Source organism: Zootoca vivipara, chromosome 8, assembly GCF_965207765.1.
Source record: "Zootoca vivipara chromosome 8, rZooViv2.hap1.1, whole genome shotgun sequence".
Taxonomy (NCBI): domain Eukaryota; kingdom Metazoa; phylum Chordata; class Lepidosauria; order Squamata; family Lacertidae; genus Zootoca; species Zootoca vivipara.
Window position 1 is genome coordinate 45,725,216 of NC_142591.1, and position 24,128 is coordinate 45,749,343.

Sequence of the window (24,128 nt, forward strand, 5' to 3'; positions counted from 1 at the left end):
CACTTCTGTCTTTCCTCAGTTTGGAGCTCTCCAGCTTTGCCTTAAGTGGGCATGTGTCAAGCACACACATGAAGCCAGAGATGCAGCCGTAATTTGCCACAGTGAAGAATTGTGCATGCGCTGCAATTTTCCGGCACACTTAGACCGGCAGTTTCATCCATTTAAGTTCCTCAAACCAAGCTTAAGTGGCCTCATTTCTACAGTTCACTGAGGTAACAGCCCCTTGAGCAAGGACCCTTGTGCCCGATCCAGTGCTGCGTAAGAGACCATAGAGACATGGGTTGCTAAAATCAAAGCTTCCTATATATCATTGCTGCTGGTAATAATAAGAACGTGGAAGATCTTCTTATAAAATTGGACACCGTTTACCTTTCAAGGAACCGGAGTTTGCTGATGAGTGGCTCTTCCTTTTGCCTGTTCTGCTGCACAGTTTATTTCATTTCATCTCTGAGCAGAACAATAAAAAATGATACTGATCAGAGAGGCCTTTTTATTATTGCTTTTCTATCTCACTGTTTCTCCTTTTGGATCTTGAGCATTTCAGCTTTGTCAATATTGTCATTCGATGGCTACTCTGGAAATGATTAGCTGCTTCAAAGCTTTATTTGATCTGTAGCTAATGTAGTGCCAATACTGTAACTGGCAATTGCTCATATTCATTTCTCTACCAATTCACAGACAATCAGATTCATTCCCACCTTGAGACCCAGATATCAACATTCACCTGAGCCCATCAAAACAGTCAATCTACATAATGGAAAAATGTAAAAATCCAGGGGTCAGGTAAGTGCACTTTCTTCTTTCCAGCTACAAGGAATATTCTATTAGCATAACTTGCAGTCTCCAGCTGCATATGATTTCAGCAGGTCAAATAAATGTTTGCCATTCCATTTGGTTCTTTTAAAAATGAAACAAAACAAACTTTTTTCTTATTTTAGTTATCGAGTACCTTTTTCTGTAGATTGTGGACAAAATATCTAGTGCTTATTTTTAGTCATTGTTATGCAACCTACCCTCCTATTTTTAAGTAGAAATGAAAGGCATACATAAGGTGCATGGGGCGTTAGGGGAAGGGCAGTAATTGGTGGGGACGTGTTGTGCTCCTTCTTTTTGTCCACCTTTGGTCCCCACCCTGCACTCAGTTCTCAGAACCAGTGTGGTGTAGTGGTTAAGAGTGGTAGACTCGTAATCTGCTGAACCAGGTTCACATCCCTGCTCCTCCACATGCAGCTGCTGGGTGACCTTGGCTAGTCACATTTTTCTGAAGTCTCTCAGCCTCACTCACCTCATAGAGTGTTTGTTGTGGCGGAGGAAGGGAAAGGAGAATGTTAGCCACTTTGAGACTCCTTAGGATAGTGATAAAAGGTAAAGGTAAAGGACCCCTGAGAGTTAAGTCCAGTCGCGAACGACTCTGGGGTTGCGGCGCTCATCTCGCTTTACTGGCCGAGGGAGCCAATGTTTGCCCAGACAGTTTTTCTGGGTCATGTGGCCAGCATGACTAAGCCACTTATGGCGAAACCAGAGCAGCGCATGGAAACGCCGTATACCTTCCCACATATTTATTTGCTTACACTTGACGTGCTTTTGAACTGCTAGGTTGGCAGGAGCTGGGACCGAGCAACGGGAGCTCACCCCGTCACGGGGATTCGAACCGCCGACCTTCCGATTGACAAGCCCTAGGCTCAGTGGTTTAGACCGCTGAGTGATAAAGTGAGATATCAAATCCAGCCGCATTAGTGATAAAGTGAGATATCAAATCCAAACTCCTCCTCCTCCTCCTCCTCCTCCTCCTCCTCCTCCTCCTCCTCCTCCTCCTCCTCCTCTTCTTCTTCTTCTTCTTCTTCTTCTTCTTCTTCTTCTTCTTCTTCTTCTTCTTCTTCTTCACCTGAGGCTCCTAGAAGCTGCCAGTATGTGACAGCAGCCACACTCCTTGAATGACTTTGATTGGCAAGCTAAACCAGGTGAGGGTAGCCAAGAGTCTCAAAGCCTTAGTGAGTTAGGGTCTTCCCCAGGTTCTGACAGATAGAGTGCCTGAGACCAATAGTGAGTTCAATGGTCGAAGTGGATAAAACAATAACCACTGAGAGTGCCCATACAGGTTAACCAGCTAGTGGGAAGGTTTATACTAGAACAGTGAGCAATAATGAATATTTTGCAGAAATTTTGCTTTCTAACCCATTTATTGCTTAAGCTGCTTCTGTTATCCACACTCACTTGCAAATTTCCCACTCATTTCCTTGGTATCTGTTGTCTAGCATCTAGTTAACACCAGTACAAAGCATATGCCTGATGGTTTTAGCCTATGTGTTGGCAGAGTCTTTCATTGTGGCCTTTCACACCAAACTAGAGTTAGAGGGGCTGTTGTGTTAATTAGCTAATTTGTTCATCACTTAAAAGGTGTGAGACACTATAGACATGCAATGGATTATTTACGGCAAGCTTGATACGTATTCCTAATACTTTTCAAATCCCAACAGTAGACCATTTAATTAAAAGAATTTCATCTGCCGTAACATAACCTAGTGGTGATCTGTTTGAATCCATTTCAAAATATTTGCAACACTGAATTTCATTAGAAGTATTTACAAAAATATCTGATGGTTTCTCTGCAGATTCTACACGGCATACCCTAATTTTAGTGTTCATGAAGACAAAATACCTAACATTTTAACAGCAAGGAGTAACAGCTTGAAACTGGAAATCAAAAGCTTGCTATTCAATAGAATGAATAGAAGGAACTAGCATCTCAGTTTTATTGGCTTGTTGTTGTTGTTTAGTCGTTTAGTCATGTCCGACTCTTCGTGACCCCATGGACCATAGCACTCCAGGCACTCCTGTCTTGCACTGCCTCCCGCAGTTTGGTCAAACTCATGTTCGTAGCTTCGAGAACACTGTCCAACCATCTTGTCCTCTGCCGTCCCCTTCTCCTAGTGCCCTCAATCTTTCCCAACATCAGGGTCTTTTCCAAGGATTCTTCTCTTCTCATGAGGTGGCCAAAGTATTGGAGCCTCAACTTCACGATCTGTCCTTCCAGGGAGCACTCAGGGCTGATTTCCTTAAGAATGGATAGGTTTGATCTTCTTGCAGTCCATGGGACTCTCAAGAGTCTCCTCCAGCACCATAATTCAAATTTATTGGCTAGTTGAAGACATTTTTTTCTTGGCTGGACTTTCAACACTATCACATGGAACCCGCAAAAATAAAGGAACTGAGAGTTAGTAACATCCTGAAAATACTATGAAGAGGTTCACATTTATGGCCAGTGTTCATGTGCAGATTCCATGTGGATAGCGGTACCGCCTTGTGTATACACACAGCAGTCATGATTTGTGAGGTTTCAGATTGCACTAGTTAACCATGTAGACAAGCCCCATGCAGAAGAACATCTTCTAAAATAGTATCTCCAGAAGAGTAGTACCTCATTGCAAGGATAGTGGCACTCCTGAGATGCTCAGAAAGGGTCTACCATAAGTGTTAACTCAGGGGTAACCAAGGCAGTTCCCTGCAGATATTGCTGGACTGCAACTCCCATCAGCCCTAGCCAGTATAGTCCACAGTCGGGGTTGATGGGAGTCGTAGTCCAGCAAACATCTGGAAGTGTCAAGGAGCTGTGAAGCATGTCCAGGTCAACAACGGCACAGGGAAGCACAGGAGGCATGAAATGCAATTAACAGAAAATAATGACATAGTAGAGCCCTCTGGTTTGTCCTTCTCTCTAGCCTCTCATTCTGGATCACTCCCAAGCAGGCATAGGTTGCATTAAAAGGCTGTGCTCCTCCTCTGTGCCTTTCTAGTCAAGCAATGTGCAGTACTCTCCTTGAGTGGGGTGTCAGGATGGAGGGAGGAGAGCCAGCAGGAGGGAAACTGTCCTGTTGCTGGGTAGCAAGGGCAACTGCTGACTCCTCTCTGTCTGCATCTGCACTCACACTGGGACTCTCAGACTCTAACCCTGTCCTGGAAGGCCCTCCTTCTCCAGACCCCACCTTGATGGCTCAAGCCTCCTGCTTCTAGCACCTCCCCGCTCAACCCTTCCCCAGACTCCTCTTCAGTATCCCACCACCATGACCTGGGATCTAAGTGTTCTTCTTCTGTGTCTTTGTCTTCTCTTGGGCAGGAGCCTCCCACCACTCTTCATCAGCCAGCCAGCCCCTGACAGGTAGGCACCGCAGTGGCTGCCTCTGTGTTATGTATTCTAATCTCCTCAGCAAGGCGTACTCTGAGGGCTTTGAAGGGCATCAAGAATATCAAGCAATATAGTAAATAATCTCTCTCTCTCTCTCTCTCTCTCTCTCTCTCTCTCTCTCACACACACACACACACACACACACACACACAAATAAAGTGTGCATATAACTAGACAATCAAGGTGGCTCAATCCCGCAGTCAGGAATCAAGATAAAAAACACATACTAAATTCCCCAGCTTTTGTTAACTAAACAACATAACAGTACACTAGCTGTAAAAACAGCATCAGGGCATCAGTTTAAAAACCAGCAGCAGATAAAAACCTGGCAGAACAGAAAGATTTTGACAAGCTTTCTAACCATCAAGAGGGAGAAAGGTACACAACAAGCCTACAACAGCCAGAGACAGTTTGTAAGGATTTGGAAGAGCAGAGTTTCTTGCTGTAAAATAAAATAAAATAAAATAAAATAAAATAAAATAAAATAAAATAAAATGCAGCACCGGGATCATGTACAGTCATACCTCTTATTTCATCAGTCTCTGGTTGCATTTTTTCAGGATACAAACGCAGCAAACCCAGAAGTGTATATTTCTGGCTTTCGCCGTGCACACGTGCGCAGAAGCGGCACTCTAGTTGTGGACTTTTTGGGGTGTGAACGGCATCCCGGAATGGATTGAGTCCATGACTAGAGGTACTGTACAGTGGTACCTTGTGTCGCGTACCGTCCAGGTTATGGAATCTTCGGATTGCGGCTGCGGCAAACCCGGAAGTGTATACTTCCAGGTTTCATCGCTCACGCATGCGCAGAAGCACTCTATTGCACCATGCACGTGCGCAGAAGCGGCGTCTCTAGTTATGCATTTTTTTGGGTGCTCACGGCACCCCCAAATGAATTAAATCCATAATCAGAGGTACCACTGTACCAGGAAGCAGAAGGAATTGAATGGTTTTCTATGCATGCTCTCAGTATGTGATGACGGTAAAGGGGGCGAATTTATCTTCCTGTCTCCCATATTCTGTGAATTTTGGTTCTTCCAATGAAATTCAAGGCAGGAAAATGGACCAACACTTTCACAGAACACAGTCTAGAGCTGCATACACACTTCTGTTTACTCTGCATCCAGTCTACTCCAACTGCAAGTGAGGGTAGTTGTGCTGCAGACATACCGGTATGTCTATCTTGAAAGACAATGGATTGTGCCTCCAGGGTTGAAGTCAAACTGTTGCATTAGCAGCACTGAAGTGACCTCCACGGGGCACAAGCCTGAACTCTGTATGTGTGGAGGTCCTGGGCTGCCCAGATGACAAGACCCCACTCTCGGCCTTGCTGATGTTGCCCAAAGGAAAGCAGAGCAATATGTTTGGCACCTACTTGGCTGCAGGAGTTGCCATCCAACAATCTTAGTGATTCCGCTCCAGATTTGTGTAGGGTTTACTCCTTAGTCTTTTCTTCTTCTGAAGATATCCCACAAAGCACAGGAGGTTTAGGATCAAAGTGTTCCTTCTCCTGGATGAGCTACCTTCTCAGGTTGATGAGCCCCATCTGCCCTTCACTTCCCTCTACACCATGTGCAGAAAACACCTTCTTCGCCATTGGACCCACTATTAGTCTAATCCGCTCAGAGCCTGTCTATACATGCAGGGGAAATCCCTAACTCAAAGAGGGTTCTAGGCCCATCGGTTGCTCTCACCTGCTTTAGTTGGCCTGTTGAAGACACAGCGTTAGCCACTGTCCATATTTATCCCATAGTTCATTATGAAATATTGTGTTTTGATACATTCCCCCCAATCTTCAATCCAGATAGAGTAAAAGAATGATGGACATGCTTTTTAAGTGTGTAATGTGTATTCAGCCTTAAAATATGGAATTTGTCGTGATGCAGTGATGGCACAATGGCTTTAAAAGAGGATTAGGCAAATTCATGGAGGATAAATTTACCAAGCTGGTATAAGATAAACAGTGATGGAGATCTATTGCCTTTATGTCCTGCTTCTAGGTTTCCCAGAGGTATGTGGCTGCCCTCTGTTTGAAGCAAGATGTTGGACAGGGAAGACAACCTGTAATCCTCTAGATCAGGCATGTCCAGCAGGTAGATCGTGATCTACCAGTAGATCACTGGACATCTGTGGTAGATCACTAGTAGATCATTGGCTCTCCCCCCAAAGAAGCTGAACCACTGTGGCTCCCCTAAAAAAAGCTCAATATTTTACCTCCTCCCTGAAAAAACTCAACAACGACCTGAACCCCCCAAAAGGGGGTAGATCACTAACTCTGTGAGTAGATCGCAGTCTCTTGGGAGTTCACCACCCCTGCTCTAGATGTTGTTGGACAACAACTCCCTTCATCGCTGAACACTGCCCCTGATGGCTGGGGCCAATGGGAATGCTAAGGGCCACAGGTTATTCATCCCTGGTCTAGGGGGACCTTTAGTCGGATCCATTAGGTTTCTTCTTATGTTTTTTTTTAAATCCTTATATTCTCTCTGAATAATAAAGTTAATAACTTTTTTAAAAAGTGCATTAAGAACCCAAATATTTTGCGTTTTGAAGTCTAATGCTAGGCATTGGGATTATTTTCAGACAGCAGCAGGGCAGTCTCGAGCAGGTCGGGCGCCTTGGCGCTGAGGGGCGGAGATCGCTCCGGCACCCTTGCAGCGCACAGCATGGCTTCCGCGTGGCTTTGCCGCGCAGCGCCCCACATGCCGGGCTGTTGCCCTAGTGCCGTGCACCACCGGGACTCTACCTAGAGCCGGCCCTGGACAGCAGCCTACCCAGTAGGTTGCAGTGCACGATTTGCTTGTTAAAAATGTTGAGTGTGATAGTAGACAAAACATATGGGAAGTGAAGATTCATCTTCAGTTGGTGCTTTTCAGCAGGTAGTGAGTAAAATAGAGTGTTTGATTTACAACCCAAAGATAGGCCAAAATGAACACATTTATTTAAAAAGCACCTTTCACACTCTGAAAAAACCTTTGACAGCATTACTTAATAAAAAAAAAACCTCAGTGCCATTGAAAATTCATTTATGAGTGGAATAGCAGTTAGCAGCTGACACCGCTAATGTGTGCAGAGAATCTTTCCTCGGGTTTGTCCATCTCATCTTTCATCTCTGTCTCGACAAATGAACTGTTTTCATAGCATGATAATTATGCTGTCTTGTCTCCCCTAAAATACTGTGATTTCACTCCAGTGAGAGAAATAAAAATGAGATGAACTATGTGAGTGAAAGGCTTGAAATACAATGCAGGTCAGGCATCGTTTGTAATGGTGGGTCGGGGGGGGGGGAGAATATTGGGAGTATTAAAGCACAGCGTAGTTTTACTTCTTCTGACAAAAGTCACAAAGAGTGGCGACAACTGCTGCTGTTTCATTTATCAGAAGAAGCCAGAGCTTTGCTTTTTTAAAGAAGGGTCAGTGTAAAATACCAGTTAAGCTTAAAGTATTGCAAGACAGAAATCATGAAAAGCGGTGACAACTGCTACTGCTTCATTTCTCAGAAGAAGACGGAGTTTTGTTTTTGTTTTGTTTTTTTTAAAAATAACAGCCCATGTAAAATACTAGTTAAGTTTGAATTCTTGCAAAACAGGCCAAGAATGCGAGTTTATTTTGTTTGCCTTTATTGCTTTGCCAGCTTAAATCAATTTTCTGCTGCATCAGCCAGAAAGAGGTCAGACACTCAAACAGTGCCAATGCTCTGAGTCCTGCAGGTGGAAATACAGCTAGGTGGAAAGCAAAATCAAACAAAACTGTCACTCAGAAAATGCATAAATAAAGCTACACGTATCTTTAGATATACTGAACTGGGGGAGGGGGGTAATAGGAAAGAGAATCAATATGCTTTGGGACATGGTTTCTTGCAGGGTTTTTGTTTGTTATTTTTACATATCGGAACAATATCCACTGGGAATGGTTCAGAATATAATGCTCAGCTTAAGAAAAACCACTGTAAATCATGCAGGGTGGTGGTTCATCCTTACCAGTGGCTCCCATATGTGTATTTCAGGACCACAAGTAGGGTGCTAATGACAACTGAGCTACCGTCATGCAGAGATGTCATCTGCATGAACTGGAACTGCCATGTAGGGGTTGTATGCTTAGGTGCTACAATGCCCCACAGTGGGGTAGCACTTTTCCAAGCAGTCAAATTGCACAAATCACACCAACCATATATATTGCTCCCCCGCTGAACTGCTGGCTGACAAAAATGTTGTGTTTGGTAGAACAGCCAAGTTACAAGCCCAGAGGTAATTTTACAGGTGTTGCTGAAGTGGAAGCTGGTTCATTAAGACTAATAGGGTCTTGTTCCACTATCCTCAGCCAGCCCCCACCTGGCTGCCTTACTGCAGATATTAATATCGTGCAGCTTGAAGTGACTGGATGCAGAAAAACTGACTCCTTTTAAAATGAAACACTGTTCACTATATTGTCCATTAGACCCATAAGATTGTTCAAAACTTGACTTGCAGAACTTCCTTCAAAACAGAACAAAAACATTAAAGATACATCCAAATAATTCCATACAAAATATTGTGCTGTCCAGCACAGGCTCAGCATCTTAGAAATAAAATATAATTCCAAACAGACCTATAAGAAAAGATCTCTCTCTCTCTCTCTCTCTCTCTCTCTCTCTCTCTCTCTCTCTCTCTCTCTCTCTCTCTCCTTACAGCCTGAAGCTATGTGCTCCTGGAGAGCTTCATTACATCCTTACTCCCACAGAGCCTGGGAACAAAGGACCCAAGCCACCACACTTCCAAGATGGCAAATTTGTACTTCAATAGCCTCCCATGTGATTTAAGGTTAAACACTCACATGTTAGCTAGCAGAGAACATAGTATACAGTGGAATTTCCCCTTGTTAAACCTTTTCTGCAATATACACTGTCAGTCTCCATTTTAGTGTCAATTAAAAATTATACTTAACATGCTTTCCTACTTACAAGAACACTAGTCATAGTTCCCTCAAAGAATTCTGGCAACCACAGCATTTTAAGTGTACTTAACAGCTCTCCAAAGAGGTACGATTTCCAGGTTAGTTTAATGATCAATCCCTCAGTCCCAGGGAACGCTGGGAATTTAGGAAATACAGGGTTTCCTAGAAAAGTCCCAGCACCCTTAACAAAAAAAACCTTTCTCAGGATCCTTTGAGGAAAGCCATGACTGTTTAAATCAGGCACCTCCAAACTTCGGCCCTCCAGATGTTTTGGCCAACAACTCCCATGATCCCTAGCTAATAGGACCAGTGGTCGGGGAAGATGGGAACTGTAGTCCAAAACATCTGGAGGGCCGAAGTTTGGGGGTGCCTGATTTAAAGTGTTATAATACTGCTTCAAATGTATAGTGCAGATGGGGCCATAGCATTCCATTATTGTACACCACACTTGAATCTGTCAGGATGAAGCATGGCTTAAAAAACAAAACAAAAAAGCAACAACACTGAATTAATTAATTAATTAATATAACTGTCAAACCATGATGTGGTGAAGCTTTCAGCATGCTTCATCGTATACTCTTGCATGCCAGTACAGCTAGTCTTTGGAACAGAGCAGGCTGTCAATCTTTTCAAACCATTGCATGTCTGCCTAGGCAACCTTTTACTTGAAGGGAGTTTATCAGAAAGAAATTGGCTGAGACACAGTTCTTCCTTCTCTTGTGTTTAATTAGCATAGAAGGTTTGTCTCTGATAAATGGTCAAGATCATACAAATCTGATTAGAACAATGATTGATGAATATGAATGATGGGGAAGGCAGGCAGGGAGTATTTTCTAGTATTCATTTTAAAACAAACTTGTGCCCTAAAATGTATAATAATTTGCAAGCGAAAAGGACATCTTCATTTTCTAAATGGGGTCTTTTTAAATGATAGGCAATAATGGGAGGATAAGTCCATTATTCATTTATAAGGGAATTAGCATAACAAAGCTGCTTAATGCGAGAGTTCAGAAAGCTCTGATTAATAAATTAATCCTTACATTTTACAATAGATCTCATTTTTGAATAATTCTTATAAGAAAATCTTTTAATAACTTCAGTGTTTTTCCACTCAGAATATTAACCAGTTGTTTGCTGCTGCACAAGCAGAAGTAAAAGTCCAAGAGCAGACAGCACTCTTATGCTGCATTGTGCTTGTAGCGGAGAAACTTTGCTGGGAACACTGCACATCTCATTCCATAGGAGGCAACTTGAAATGGGAGTGTGATATGTGTATGTGTGGCAAGAGCCAAAAAGAGCAAGTCTCGATTTCAGCCTGATCCTTTACAGAGAAGCAGGGCACACTCAGTTTAGCAAGGCCTGCCTGCACCCATGATGGCCACCTTTGCACACCTCATGCTCTCTCCAGAAAGCAAAGGGAGGAGAAGCTTTGTTGCACACTCTTATGCATCAAGACTTTATGGTTTGCTCTCACTTGAGAGCAGCTGCAACTAAAGTAAATGACAAGCAACTTAGGCCACATCTTCACCATATACAGTGGTACCTCGGTTTATGAACACGATTGGTTCCGGAAGTCTGTTCATAAACTGAAGCGTTCATAAACTGAAGCGAACTTTCCCATTGAAAGTAATAGAAAGTGAATTAATCCGTTTCAGACGGTCCGCGGAGTAAGCGTTCATAAATTGAAGCAAACTTTCCCATTGCAAGTAATGGAAAGTGGATCAATCCGTTCCAGACGGGTCCGCGGAGTACTTAAACTGAAGCGTTCATAAACTGAAGCCTGAGTGTAATTGGTTCCGGAAGTCTGTTCACAAACCGAAGCGTTCATAAACTGAAGCAAACTTTCCCATTGAAAGTAATGGAAAATGAATTAATCTGTTCCAGATGGGTCCGCGGCGTTCATAAACTGAAAATTCATAAACCGAGGTGTTCATAAACCGAGGTTCCACTGTACTTAAAGGACTGTTGTAGCACTTAAAACAGTCTTGTGTTCCCCCCACCCACCCAATGAATTTTGGAAACTGTAGTTTGTTAAGGGTGCAGGGAATTGCAGCTCTGGGACAAACTACCATTCCCAGGGTTCTTTATGGGGGGATCCCATCACTGTTAAAGTGGTATATTTTCTGGTGCCTACTGAAAAATCGTTTGTATAGGCAAGAAGAAGAAGAAGAAGAGGAGGAGGAGTTGGAGGAGTTTGGATTTGATATCCCGCTTTATCACTACCCGAAGGAGTCTCAAAGCGGCTAACATTCTCCTTTCCCTTCCTCCCCCACAACAAACACTCTGTGAGGTGAGTGGGGCTGAGAGACTTCAAAGAAGTGTGACTAGCCCAAGGTCACCCAGCAGCTGCATGTGGAGGAGCGGAGACGTGAAACTGGTTCCCCAGATTACGAGTCTACCACTCTTAACCACTACACCACACTGGCTCTCAAGCCTATCGAGACATGCAGAAGCTGTCATGTGTTTTAACCTGGGGTTAGCTTGCTGCTGATTTTATTTATTTTTGAATGTTTTACATATTTGCTGTATGATTTTTTTAATTTTTTTTTGATATTTTTATTGTTTAAATTTTTTTTGGAAACCACATTGAAGTTTTATTGATTGCAATAATCGGTATATAGATGTGAAAGTGAGGCACTGGCTAGTCCCTGCTATTGAGGGGGCTGACGCCACATGACATGCTGGCATGGCACGTGTGACATTGCATATGATGTTACCACTCCTTAAGAACTTTGGGGGGTCCAAAGTGCCTTGCCGCCGCCCCCCTGCTGTTGTGAAATCAATATGTAAATGAAAATGAAATGAGACATGGTCTTATTTGCAAAGCTAGCCACAATACCAAGGATGGGATCCTTTCCCCCTTTCCAGGAGAGTTGTGGAGATGAATGAGTGATGCTGTGCTCCTGGGCACATGGAAGAAAACCCCACTTGTCTCAGTAGAATGACTGTAAATATGCATGGGTTCAGGCCTCAAGCTAGCCTTCTGGGCAGATGCTCAAAGAGAGGCAGGATGAAAACTAAGCATTGGCTGCAGGCCTCTCATCATCAACACAGTAGCTATCAATGTATTTGAATATCATCATCTTTTGGAAGCTATTAATGGTGCGAGACCTTGGTATGTATTTTGGTTTAAATGTGATTGCCTAATTTGGAGGTGTCGTCTTTAAATTGGGGGGGGGGGCTTTTTGCTCATGGGTGAATTAATTATTAAAGCATGTCATAAAGCAATGACTTACAAACTGTGGTCTAATAAGAAACTCTTGTCTTTTGTTGGAGGCTTCTCAGGGGTTCCTCAGTGAGAACATTTCCTGAAAGATAGCCAGCCCACCACTAGTGATTTTTCCCAACAATGTGTAGTAGTTTCTAATGGTGTCTGCCTCCCAAACAGCTCTCTTGTTGCTTGACCCCTTTTTCTCTGACCTCGTGTTGCTGGTCAGCTTCTTCACAGAGCCTCCCCAGCTCAGATGGACTACTCTATTTCTCAGCCAGAAGACTGGAAATGAGGCACCACAGAGCATGGAGAACCAATGTGGTAACCTGAAATATACTCGGAGTCGAGAGTGAATTTCATGCTCTTTATTCAGCTCTTAGTCATCAAGGAGAAGAAGAGAAGAATGCCCTTTCCCCAAAACCATCTGCTTATATACATTATTTACACAATGGGCTTTGCGTGATTGGCTACTTCAGGACTACACCTGTGGGCCAATCAGTTTGTGGATTGACTTCTGCCAGCAGCCTGATTGGCTGCTCCTGTAGGCCATTCAGGTTGTGGATTCACTTCTGCCAGCCGCCTGATTGGCTGCTCCTGCAGGCCAATCAGGTTGCGGATTCACTTCCACCTGGAGTTGGATTGGGTGGCTCCTGCGGACCAATCAGACTGCTGATTCTGGATCCTATTGTTCTATGATTCAGCTCAGTACATAACATAACCCTTAGCCATGTCATTAGTGGCTTATGGGAGTTGTATTCCAACAATCTCTGGAGGGCACTATGTTGGCTACCCCTGCCCTATTATCTTCAAGTTTCTGGTTGGATGTGGGTTTCTGGCAGACTTAGTTTGTCATCGATAGGTGGGAAGAATAGTAATTGACAATGATGCGTAATATTTACATAGCACTTTTCCTATAAATTATTGAATAAATTCTTAACAACGAAAGTTTTCTGGGGGGTGACAGAGAACCAGATGCAAGTCAGATGTACATGTGACTTGATATGTGCAGAAGCAACATCCATATTCATGTCTAAGTGTTGTTGATGTATCATCTAAAGATCATAGAACTCAAAAAATGTGTGTCACTAAAATGCAGTGCTAGGTGCAGCCCAGAGAGCATATCTGTGTGACAGTAATTGTGTTCCTATCTTGCTTCTTATGCTGGATTGCATTAAAATTCCCCACAGCTTCAAACATGGTGTCTGTTCTCTTATCATAGTGTCAAGGGAGAAGGGACCCTGTTTCTATATCTGGAGAAAAATAGAATATTAGCAACCTTCCCAGCAAGGAGAGGAGAAAGAATTTAACAAGAGTGAAGAGTGGTGCTGGCTGCTGGGTATCAATATGGCTGCTTGAGCATCCCTATGAGGCTCTTGGCAAAGCAGATCATGAGGCATGTGGGGTATAGCTATGTGAATAAGTATCATTCCATATATATTAATATATTGATTGTGTTGCATATCCCTGCTTCAAAATGATGCCTGTTAACTTCTTGGTAGGTACTGTTTGCAAACTGGGTAGTCTTGAAGTGAATAAGCCATATTCAGGAAAAAGCCCATTACACTCCTAAAGTGTAGTAGGGGTTGCGGACGAGCTCAAAAGAAATCTGGGAGGGGGTGGGCTGTAGTTAGGCTGAATCATGGGGCGTGCCACAGACTTTGATTGACAGCACCATTTTATTTAACGCCCAGGTTACTTTCGTTTTCCCTCACTCTCGGCAAGCCTTCGAATCTCCCACCTGCCCGCCCACCGCTGTTTCTTTAGGCTTAGTTGACACTGCTTGCCCGTTCACGGGGGTTGCCTGTATTCAGGGGCCTAGTAGGAATTTTGCCACTTGGCTGATTGGCTGTTGCCATTTGGTTTTTGCCTACTGACAAGCAATTTGTCACTACTTGTTAGGTTGGCTGTTAGGCTTTGGTTAAAAATTGGTATAGGAGGGGCATGGCATAAAAATGCCTACCCCCCTTACTTGCTCCTTATAGAAGTATTCCATTAAAGGAATCCTGGGGCTCAGGGACTCTAGTCCATTCATCCTGCCATAGGCAAGGATGGTGCGGACATTACAGAGCCGAGCCTTGGGGAACATTCCTTGGGGGAGGAGAGTGCCTGTGAACAGTACCTCCAATCCCTTGGGGTGTTTACTTGACTTACCTACCATTAGGTAAGTCGGAGCTGGTCCTGACCCAAATGGGTCAGATGGAATTGGTCCTGCCCAACGGGGGTCAGATGGAAATGGTCCTGTACCTTAGAGTGGACAGATGGATTAACCAAAGCCTAAGCCAACACTCAGAATTAAAATGTATTTTTGAATAAAGTTGTGACCAAAATAATGCCAAAAACCCAAACCTAAAATATCGTGTCAGTTGTGAGTTATTTGGGATTTCTGGGAGCTTTGTCATGCAAATATGCTTTTAATAATCTAAGCCAAGATTGCTTTGAATTTAGTCTCTGCTCCTAAATAAGTTCAGGCCATCCCAAGATGTCCCTGCTACCTTTCTTTCCCTTTTCCTTTCCCTAAAAATTACTTTCAAGCAGCAGTGGTGAGTAGGTGGCAAGGAGGCAAGCTATTTCTTTTGTCTTCATTGGGTCTGAAAACCATACCAGCCATAGGCCTTGAGCACAAAAATTAATGGGAAATATAATTTGCTAGCACTTAAGACTTGGGACGCAAACATGACAGGCTACAGTGTGCCTGCAGAAGATCTCAGCATATACCCCCTCAAAAATCCATAATGAATTGATCCTCCTACCCAATTCCTATTCAATTCCTGTTTGCGCTGGCTTGACTTCTCTTACACTGAACATGCCCCCTCAGGAATGCCCCAGTTTCATTGGATAGCAGGATTTAACACCCATGCTTCTTCACATTTTGAACAGAGGAAAGGTACAATGGTGACTCTGCTCTGGCCAAATCCTGAGTGTACTGAAATTGGCCTGATTTGGTTTGGCGTTTGGGATTTGGTGGACCAGTCCTAGTTAGTAGCCTCCCTTTCAGTCCTCAGATGTTCCAACCACCAATCAGCTGTAGAATCTCTGGCATGCTACATGTTTCCTCAAAAATAATTCCAGCCCTGACTTGGCTGCCCAAGCAGCTGTATTTTCAAATTTTTATTTTTGCCAGGTAACGAGGCCTTTATTGTAGAGAGAACAGACAAATCGACAAATCCTGTGTTTGCAACAGCAGCCAAATGTAATGTACATGGTTCTTGTCAAATGCAAAAGAAAGGGGGGTATTTCGAGTTGGAAGCTAGTGAAATAAGGAAGATACGTATATCTGTCTTATTCCCAACTGCTGGCTGCATGCTTTAGTTCATTTTCATAAAAACACAACTTGGTAATTTGAAAGAGCAAAAATAGGTTTGTTCTTTGCATAACTACCAGCTGCTCATGCACAAGCCCAGTATAGGTGATTTTAATTTTTTTTTGAAAAATTCCTTCCAGTAGCACCTTAGAGACCAACTAAGTTTGTCATACGAATGAGCTTTTGTGTGCATGCACACACGAAAGCTCATACCTATGACAAACTTAGTTCGTCTCTAAGGTGCTACTGGAAGGATTTTTTTTATTTTTTTGTTTCGACTACCTCAGACCAACACGGCTCCCTACCTTTAAAAAAATTGAGTGTCATCACTTAACATCTTAATTTAAAAACAAAATAAAGGCAGAGTTGGTCCCTTCTGCCACTGTTAAATGCAATTATCAGTGTGATTCAGAGTCCTCTTTGTTAGGCATGCATGCTTTAAATGGATGCCCCTTTCAAACTGTAGGCAGTGCATGGAGGACAGCTGAACTCACTGCCCAGCTGCTGCTCTTGCCTGTCATTTGAGGTAGGAAGAACAGTCCTGCCCTTGCCAGAAGGGTTATCCCTTGGTGCTGGCAGGGGCACAGATGGACTGGGGTTGCACCTTGCTGCATACTACAGCCTCTGACACCAGGATGTGCATTCAGCCTCCATGCATCCCCCTCCCCATTATGAGTGGAATACCCTCCCTGGTGAGATGTGTCTGTCTCAGCTTTTAATTTTAAAACATTCCTGCACACCCAGGCATTTGCAGACTGAAAGGCTGTTGCTAGCAACCTTGAAATTATTATATTATTTTCTTGTTTGCTGCCCTGGGCTCCTTTGGGAGAAAAGGCAGGATAGAAATGTAATTAATAATAGTTTTTAATAATGCAGTACTGTTATTTCAAGCCACCTCATTATTTGGGTGCAGGTTGGCAGGAGCAAGGACTGAGCAACGGGAACTCACCCCGTCACGGGGATTCGAACTGCCGACCTTCCGATTGGCAAGTCCTAGGCTCTGTGGTTTAACCCACAGCACAGCATATAAAATGTGTTTTGTTCACCTAAAAGCTCTTTCTTAGTTTTGCCTGCTAATGTCAACAAGCTACTTCTTAAACTTCTCCATTCATTCTTAGAATCTGCATTGCATTGATAAAGCTTCATTATATTTTCTCTGTGATTCCAAATGAAGCACGGTGCAAAATCATTTCCCCCATCATCTTCCAGAGAGTCAACAAGCAGCCTTCTTAATCCTCTTGCTTTAAAAGGCTTTAACTTTTTTGTGTCTTCAACCTTTTAAACCTCAGTGAATCAATTTCTTTCATCCAGACCCATTTAAAAGGCTTTATTTGGAAATGTTATTAAAACATCTAGTGCATAGGAGCTCTGAATCTATGGAGAGAACCCAGGAAAGTCTTTGTGCCTCCTAAATTTGATGTAAGGATCAAATCATCACACTTTAAGCCATCTGTTCATATCTGAAGTTTAGCATTACCTTCACAAATGTTTTTTGTTATTCAACACCAAATATGTTGACCCATATCCACAGAAACATCACTGTACTTACATTCCACTGAAATTAATCAGACTAGGCAAGGCTAACATGTCCCATTGATTTCAATGGGAATTAGGTGCTGGCTAATTGTAGGGATGCAGGTGGTGCTGTGAGTTAAACCATTGTGCTGCTTGGGCTTGCTGATCGAAAGGTCAGCGGTTCGAACCCCACAACAGGGTGAGCTCCCGTTGTTCGGTCCCAGCTCCTGCCAACCTAGCAGTTTGAAAGCACGCAGTGCAAGTAGATAAATAGGTACCACTCTGGTGGGAAGGTAAACAGTGTTTCTGTGCACTGCTCTGGTTTCACCAGAAGTGGCATAGTCATGCTGGCCACATGACCCGGAAAGCTGTCTGCAGACAAATGCCAGCTCCCTCAGCCTGTAAAGCAAGATGAGCGCTGCAACCCCAGAGTCGTTTGCGACTGGACTTAATTGTCAGTGAACCCTTTACCTTTAATTGTCCAAGCACATGCATTTTGTGGTCCCTTGAGAATGGTGAAATAACCAAGACCAGGTGATGGGTGTAATCAGGCCATATCTTTATTGGCTAGCAGCATATAATTGGGCTTGGCATGGCAAAAGGGCAAGGATCATTTTACTCATTTCATTCAGCCCCTGCTGATATAATTACATTTTGTCAGCATTGGGAACTGCCCAATCACTTTCCTGGTAGTAGCTCAACTTTGAACCCTGGTGCGCTGCAAGCCAAGCATCCAGGGTTTAACTGAGCAACCAGAATAAGAGACTTCAGCCAGACCTGAACTTTGGGCATGCCATGCCCAATTCTCCTCCCAGGCCCCTTTAAGGGAGCCGTCCTTTGCTATGCTGATCCTGTCCTGGCCATTACCACTCACAGTTTAGAAAGCCTGTCAATGCCTAACAGAAGTTCACAGATGGAAAGGCAAAAAAAAAAACACCCCAGCAACCAAGGTACCAATTAAGACTGATAAGAAGAAAAAGAACATTTTTGGTCCTGTGACACTCAGCAACCCTAATAGCTCAGTGAAGCTCTAACCCAAGGATGGGCGAGTGGGGCAAAATGGCCCCAAAGTGGCCTTTGCTCCTTTCACCCTCTTGCAGGGCTTGAACTCAAACTGTGCTGCAAAGGAAGACTGCAACCAATCTCAGTGGGGCTTCAACTCAGCACCGATCAGCTATGGCCTTTTTTTGAACACAGAAGACTTGGCCACTGTACTCCAAGACCTGGCAATTTCCAGACTGGATTATTGCAAACAACTGTACAGACAGCTGCCTTTGAAGATGGCTCAGAAACTTCAGCTAGCCCAGGGGTGTCAAACTCAAATTCATCGGGGGGCCGCATCAGCAGTTTGCTCACCCTCAAAGGGCCGGTTGTATCTGTAGGACTATGTGTCCACTCTTTATTATTATAAATTATTGTCACTGCATTCAATTATTACTGTTTTTTGTAATAATGTAAGTAATAACTAGCTCTGAAAGCAAAAACATAGTCAGAATAATGGCAAGTAGGTATTCAAATGTACAATTATTGTACAATTTATTGAAAAATGATTTTTGGTAACAGAGAGTAATTTTTTAAAAAAACATACAAATATTGCCAAACACTGTTTATTACACATATGGCAAACACAAGGCATTAACTTTTTTCTAAACTTTTCTGACTAGATTTTACTCGCTTGCGGGGTTCTTCTCTCCTCTTTTATAATGGGCTAATTCTTGTTTTGTTTTTGGAACCGAGAGGAAATGCCTCTTAGACATTAGCTCCCTCCCTTCTTGGGTTAGAATGGAAAAGGTGGGGGAGGACTGCAGCTGACAAATATAATCCCTCCTTGCCATCGATCGGAGAGTGTATAGATGTGAGATCTTGAGGCCGGCTGCAAAGCGGCTGCTCCCCGTTGTCTCCTAGCTCTCTCGCTCTCCCCCTCAGAGGCTCCCGGCTTGTCCTCCTCCCCTCCCTCCCTCCCTCCCTCCTTCTCTCCCTCCCTCCCTCCTCTCTTTCCCTCCCTCCCTCCCGCCTTCTTTCCATCCATCCCCGCTTGTTCTCCTCCCCTTTCCCTCTCTTTAAAATTGATTTCAAGGCGCTGCCAGCCCGATAGCAGCTGTTGAGCTCTCCAAAGGGAAAGTGAGCGCTCGCTTCCCTGTCAATAGCCTCCCCACTTCTCAAACAGAAAACAATCCTCCGTGAGCTGAAACTGCCCGACCAGCCATCCCTCTCTGGTGCCAGCAGAGATCTCTAAGAGATCTCTTTCCCCGTCCCCAGCTCCTCAAGCCCCTTCCTTTGCATCAGCCTGCAACTCCAGCCTTGCCGCCTAACCGGACTTCTCTCGAAAGCAGCGGAAGAAAGGCAGCGGGTGAATGAGCTGATGGTACCCAGCAGCCCAAGGGTTAATCTGCCCGGGTGGGCTCCGGCTGCTTCTGAGAGCCTCCCTCCCTCCCTCCCTGCGTCTCCAGCGGCCACTAACCTTGCTCAATGGCTCAGGAAACGACCCACTCTTGCCGCCGCCATTCATTTCAGGGGGCTTTGCAGGGCGAACTCCCATGGAAATGAATGGCACTTGCGCAGTAGGGTCGATCTCTCTCTCTCTCTCTCTCTGTTCAGCTGGGGGGGGGGTCCAACAGGAACCCCCGGCACTCACGCGGCGGCGGTCTCAGTGGCTTAGGAGCCCTTTGGGCAGCGCGAACACGCTGGCTGCCCTCAGGAGCTCCGTGGCGCGCGCCGTGATGCCTCGCCGGAAGCCCAGCAAAGAGAAATTCTCCCGCTGCAGCTGGACTCCGCCCCCCTGAGCCCTATTGGCTGGCAGAGGGTATGATGCGGCGGCGGGGAGGGGCTGGTGCAGGGGGCCAACTACGCCCCCCTGCAGACGCGGGAGTCGGCCCCAGGCAGCACAGGGCGGCGGCGGCGGTGGCAGTGGCGGCAGCGGGCGGCGGGCGGGCTGCTCAGCGCCCCCTGCATTCTGGCGCTCTAGGCCACATGACGAGGTCTCGCGGGCCGCATGGCGAGGTCTTGCAGGCCGCATTTGGCCCGCGGGCCTTGGGTCTGACACCCGTGAGCTAGCCCAAAGTGCAGCAGTCAGCTTACTGGCTTGGTTTGTGCTTCTCACCGTATATACCAATAAATCAACAAAACATGCCTTTTACCTTTGTAGTGAAGGGCCATAACTCAGTGGCAGAACATCTGCTTTGCATGCAGAAGGTCCCTGGTTCAATCCCCAGCATCTCCACCTAGGGCTGGGAAAAACTTCTTCTTGAAACCCTGGATAGCTGCTGGCAGTTAATGTAGAATCTACGCTGTAGATGATGCTGAGCTAGATAGAGGAGTGCCAGTGAAGGCACCAGGGGCGGCTTGCCCATAGAGGCAAATGGCACAGGGTGCCAGGGCGCCAAGTTCTGGAGGGCGCCAGGGAAGAGGCAGAGGCTGGACGTGGTGCCTTCTGGCATCAGCTCTCTGCCCTAGCCCGCCTCTGCCATGCCACACCGAAGCGGCGTCACACCTGGAGCCTCCACCTACAGTGACCACCGCGGCACAGGCGCCAGGGAAAAGGTGGAGGCTGGGCAAGGCGCCTCCCAGCATCAGCTCACCACTCTCACCCGCCTCGCTGAAGCAGCGCCACATCCGGAGCCTCTGCCTCTTCCCCGCCAGAGGAGCCGCCCTCCAGCCGCTGCTCGCCTCCTCCAGACCCGCAAAGCTGCCGGCAGCACCGTAAAAAGGTCGCCAACTGTGGAAAATGGGGGGGGGGGGCGCAGAGGGATCTTTGCACCATGATATACTTAAGATATACTTAAGTATACGCCAGATATACTTAAGATGGTCAAGGAAGGCATATGATACTTATAGCAGAGTTGCAGACATTTCATTTCAGGTTGCAAGATAAGATTTACCGATGGAACTAGATATACACATAATATTTACCAGTAGTTCTCACTTCCACTGCAAATGTTCATTTCCAATTTCCAGGAATGAATACATGAATAAGAATTATAAAATTGAATTCTACACACACACAAACACACACACACACACACACACACACAATGTCACACTTTTGGGGCTCAGAAACAATGTTGCAGAGAAAGGAAATACCGTAATTATGAGTTCTATTCTGAATAAATTCTAATACAACCAGTGGGACCAATTCAGTGTGCACATACACACAGCATACCTAGATGCAGTACTTTTCACAAATTATCCTTACTTCAGACAGAATCCAAGAGCAGCATGTTTTGAAAGCATCTGATAAATTGCCTTTCCTAATAAGTACCGCTCTGAGAAATAGCAGGGAAGGCACTGGGGAACGACCTCTAATTCAGAGCTTACTGAAAATTAATAATCCACACTAGAACAAAAGAGGAGCTTCCTTACTTATCTGTATTATAGCTTTATCCTGGGTGGTTTTCATTTGGAAGCTCTTTGTAATTTGCATTTTAGAATAAATGGGGTCCTGGGGTATGGTCTGAGGCCCCCACAGTGCTGAAGCTAAGCAGGTCTAGAGCGTTAGGGTGGCTGTTTGGGAACTCTGCATATGCTGCATTGAATTCCATTATAGAAGAAGTATAAATGTAAAAAATAATAATCCACTGTTATTTTCTTTTGTAGAGCATGCTGTAAAGATGGTTGTAAAATCGAGTCAAAATCTTGCCAACAAACCACCTGTCCAACCAAATAGTAAAAGGCATCACCAAAACTCGTGAGTTAAGGAAGACAGGAGCTCATTTGCTCCCAATATCCAAATGTCACTGAAAAATGCTGAGGAACCATTTCTTTGTGGAAATCATTCGACACCTTGCCTCATCCGGATTATAAAATCATAGAATTGTAGATTTGGAAGATACTCTGAGTGTCTAGTCCAATGCAGGAATCACAATGCACTCTTTCCCATCCAATTTGAAACCATGCCAGACTCTGCTTAGCTTTGCAAATGTCCTAGCAGTTTTATTACTGCACCACTATGATTTCCATTAGATTCGTGGACCCCAATAATTTCCTCCCCCACTAATACACTAACCCACTGATTCACTGTTCGCTCCAAAAATGGCCTTCAACCATTAAAAAACTATGGCCTTTTAAATGCGAGGAGCCTGCTATAATAATAATAATAATAATAATAATAATAATAATAATAATAATAATAATAATATATTTATAAATTAAACTCTGGGCAGCTTCCAACAAAATATTAAAATACAGAAATCCATCAAACATTAAAAGCTTCCCTAAACAGGGCTGCCTTGAGATGCCTTCTAAAGGTCTGGTAATTGTTGTTCTCTTTGACCTCTGTTAGGAGGGCATTCCACAGGGTGGGTGCCACTACTGAGAAGGCCCTCTGCCTGGTTCCCTGTAACTTGGCTTCTCGTAGTGAAGGAACCGCCAGAAGGCCCTCGGCACTGGACCTCAGTATCCGGGCAGAACGATGGAGGTGGAGACGCTCCTTCAGGTATACTGGACCGAGGCCATTTAGGGCTTTAAAGGTCAGCACCAATGCTTTGAATTGTGCTCGGAAACATACTGGGAGCCAATGTAGGTCTTTCAGGACCGGTGTTATGTGGTCTCAGCGGCCGCTCCCAGTCACCAGTCTAGCAACCGCATTCTGGGTTAGTTGTAGTTTCTGGGTCACCTTCAAAGTTAGCCCCATGTAGAGCGCATTGCAGTAGTCCAAGCAAGAGATAACTAGAGCATGCACCACTCTGATGAGACAGTCCGCAGGCAGGTAGGGTCTCAGCCTGCGTACCAGATGGTTATGATTTCCCCCCAGTGATTCTTTTATTGTCTTTTATTATTATGCTATGCAAATTATGTGGGGTTTTTTTGGTCTTGCATACCACCCTGGGATCTTTGGGCAAAGAGCAGTATCTAAATTACTACTACTACTACTACTACTACTAATAATAATACGAGCACACTGCATCCACAATCTCCATCAAAGTAGGGGCCATCAGACAAAAGCCAAGGACCATTTTTACCCCCAAAGACCTAGATACAGAAGGGCAGACCTGGATACAGAAGGGCAGACATTGCTTAGACAAACAGGACATAGGGCCCTGCTTCTCAGCACTAGAGCGTGTATATAAGCTGGTTGACTACACAACCATTCATTTAACTTATGCACAGTCATCATGGTTTTGACGTCATTTTGCCTCAGACACTAACAGGTGGAAAGATGAAACGAATTAATGGAACTTTCCCCTTCACTGTAACCTGAACCCAGAATTCTGGGTCAAAAGCCCACTTACAATAGGCCAAGGAAATTGGGGGTTTCTTTACATTAAGGCATACCTTTCATCACGCCTTCCTGCAGCAGCCATTCCTTCACTCTCAGAGATGTAATAGGGCTTGTCTGTTGAAGATGGAACTGTGCTAGTGAAGAATCACAACCATAAGGGCCTAAAGTAGGGACATTGATTCACTGTTCACTCCAAAAATGGGATACAAATTAAAAGCAATAAAATACGAGTTGCCGTACATGACGCTTCATCTCTGGCATGCTAGTGAGAATAATGCATTAGCTGCAGGCGGGTACATTAATCTCACAAGCTGGCCCCATATGAAATCTTTTAGATAGCAGTGGCTTCTTCTTTATTGCATTTTCATTAGGACCTTTCCTGTAAAACTCTTTGTAAAAACTAAAAGGGGAGGTGGTGGGGAAAGTACATGAAAATGAAATGTTAGTCATTTCACAAAAGTTTTATTGCAGGCAAATGGTTGTTCCCATCCCAGATTTTAATGTGTTCTTTTTTTTAATCAATGACATTCCTTGAGTTTCCACTGTAAAAGGCCATTGTCTGACTGCAAAAGGAATACCACGAGTCAAAGACAGTTTGTATTATTTATATTTTATAAACTATTACAGCTTGTTAACAGCCTTATCTCAAAGAGGTTTACATACCGGTAGTTACTTCATTTTATATCTTTGGTATCTTTTAAAAATTGTACACAGCATATGACTTCTCTAAGGATGTAAGAAGGCTGTGATTTCCATTGCAGTCTGTAGT

At 44.4% G+C, this 24,128-nt stretch overlaps 1 long non-coding RNA gene across 1 annotated transcript in view; it reads left to right on the forward strand.

Annotated features, from left to right (window-relative positions):
* Positions 1-632: 632 nt before the first annotated feature.
* Positions 633-24,128, forward strand: part of LOC148684833 (uncharacterized) — a 64,411-nt gene continuing 40,915 nt past the window's right edge. Inside the window, exon 1 of the long non-coding RNA XR_015951462.1 lies at positions 633-783. This is a non-coding gene — a long non-coding RNA (uncharacterized LOC148684833). The remainder of the gene's footprint in view (positions 784-24,128) is intronic.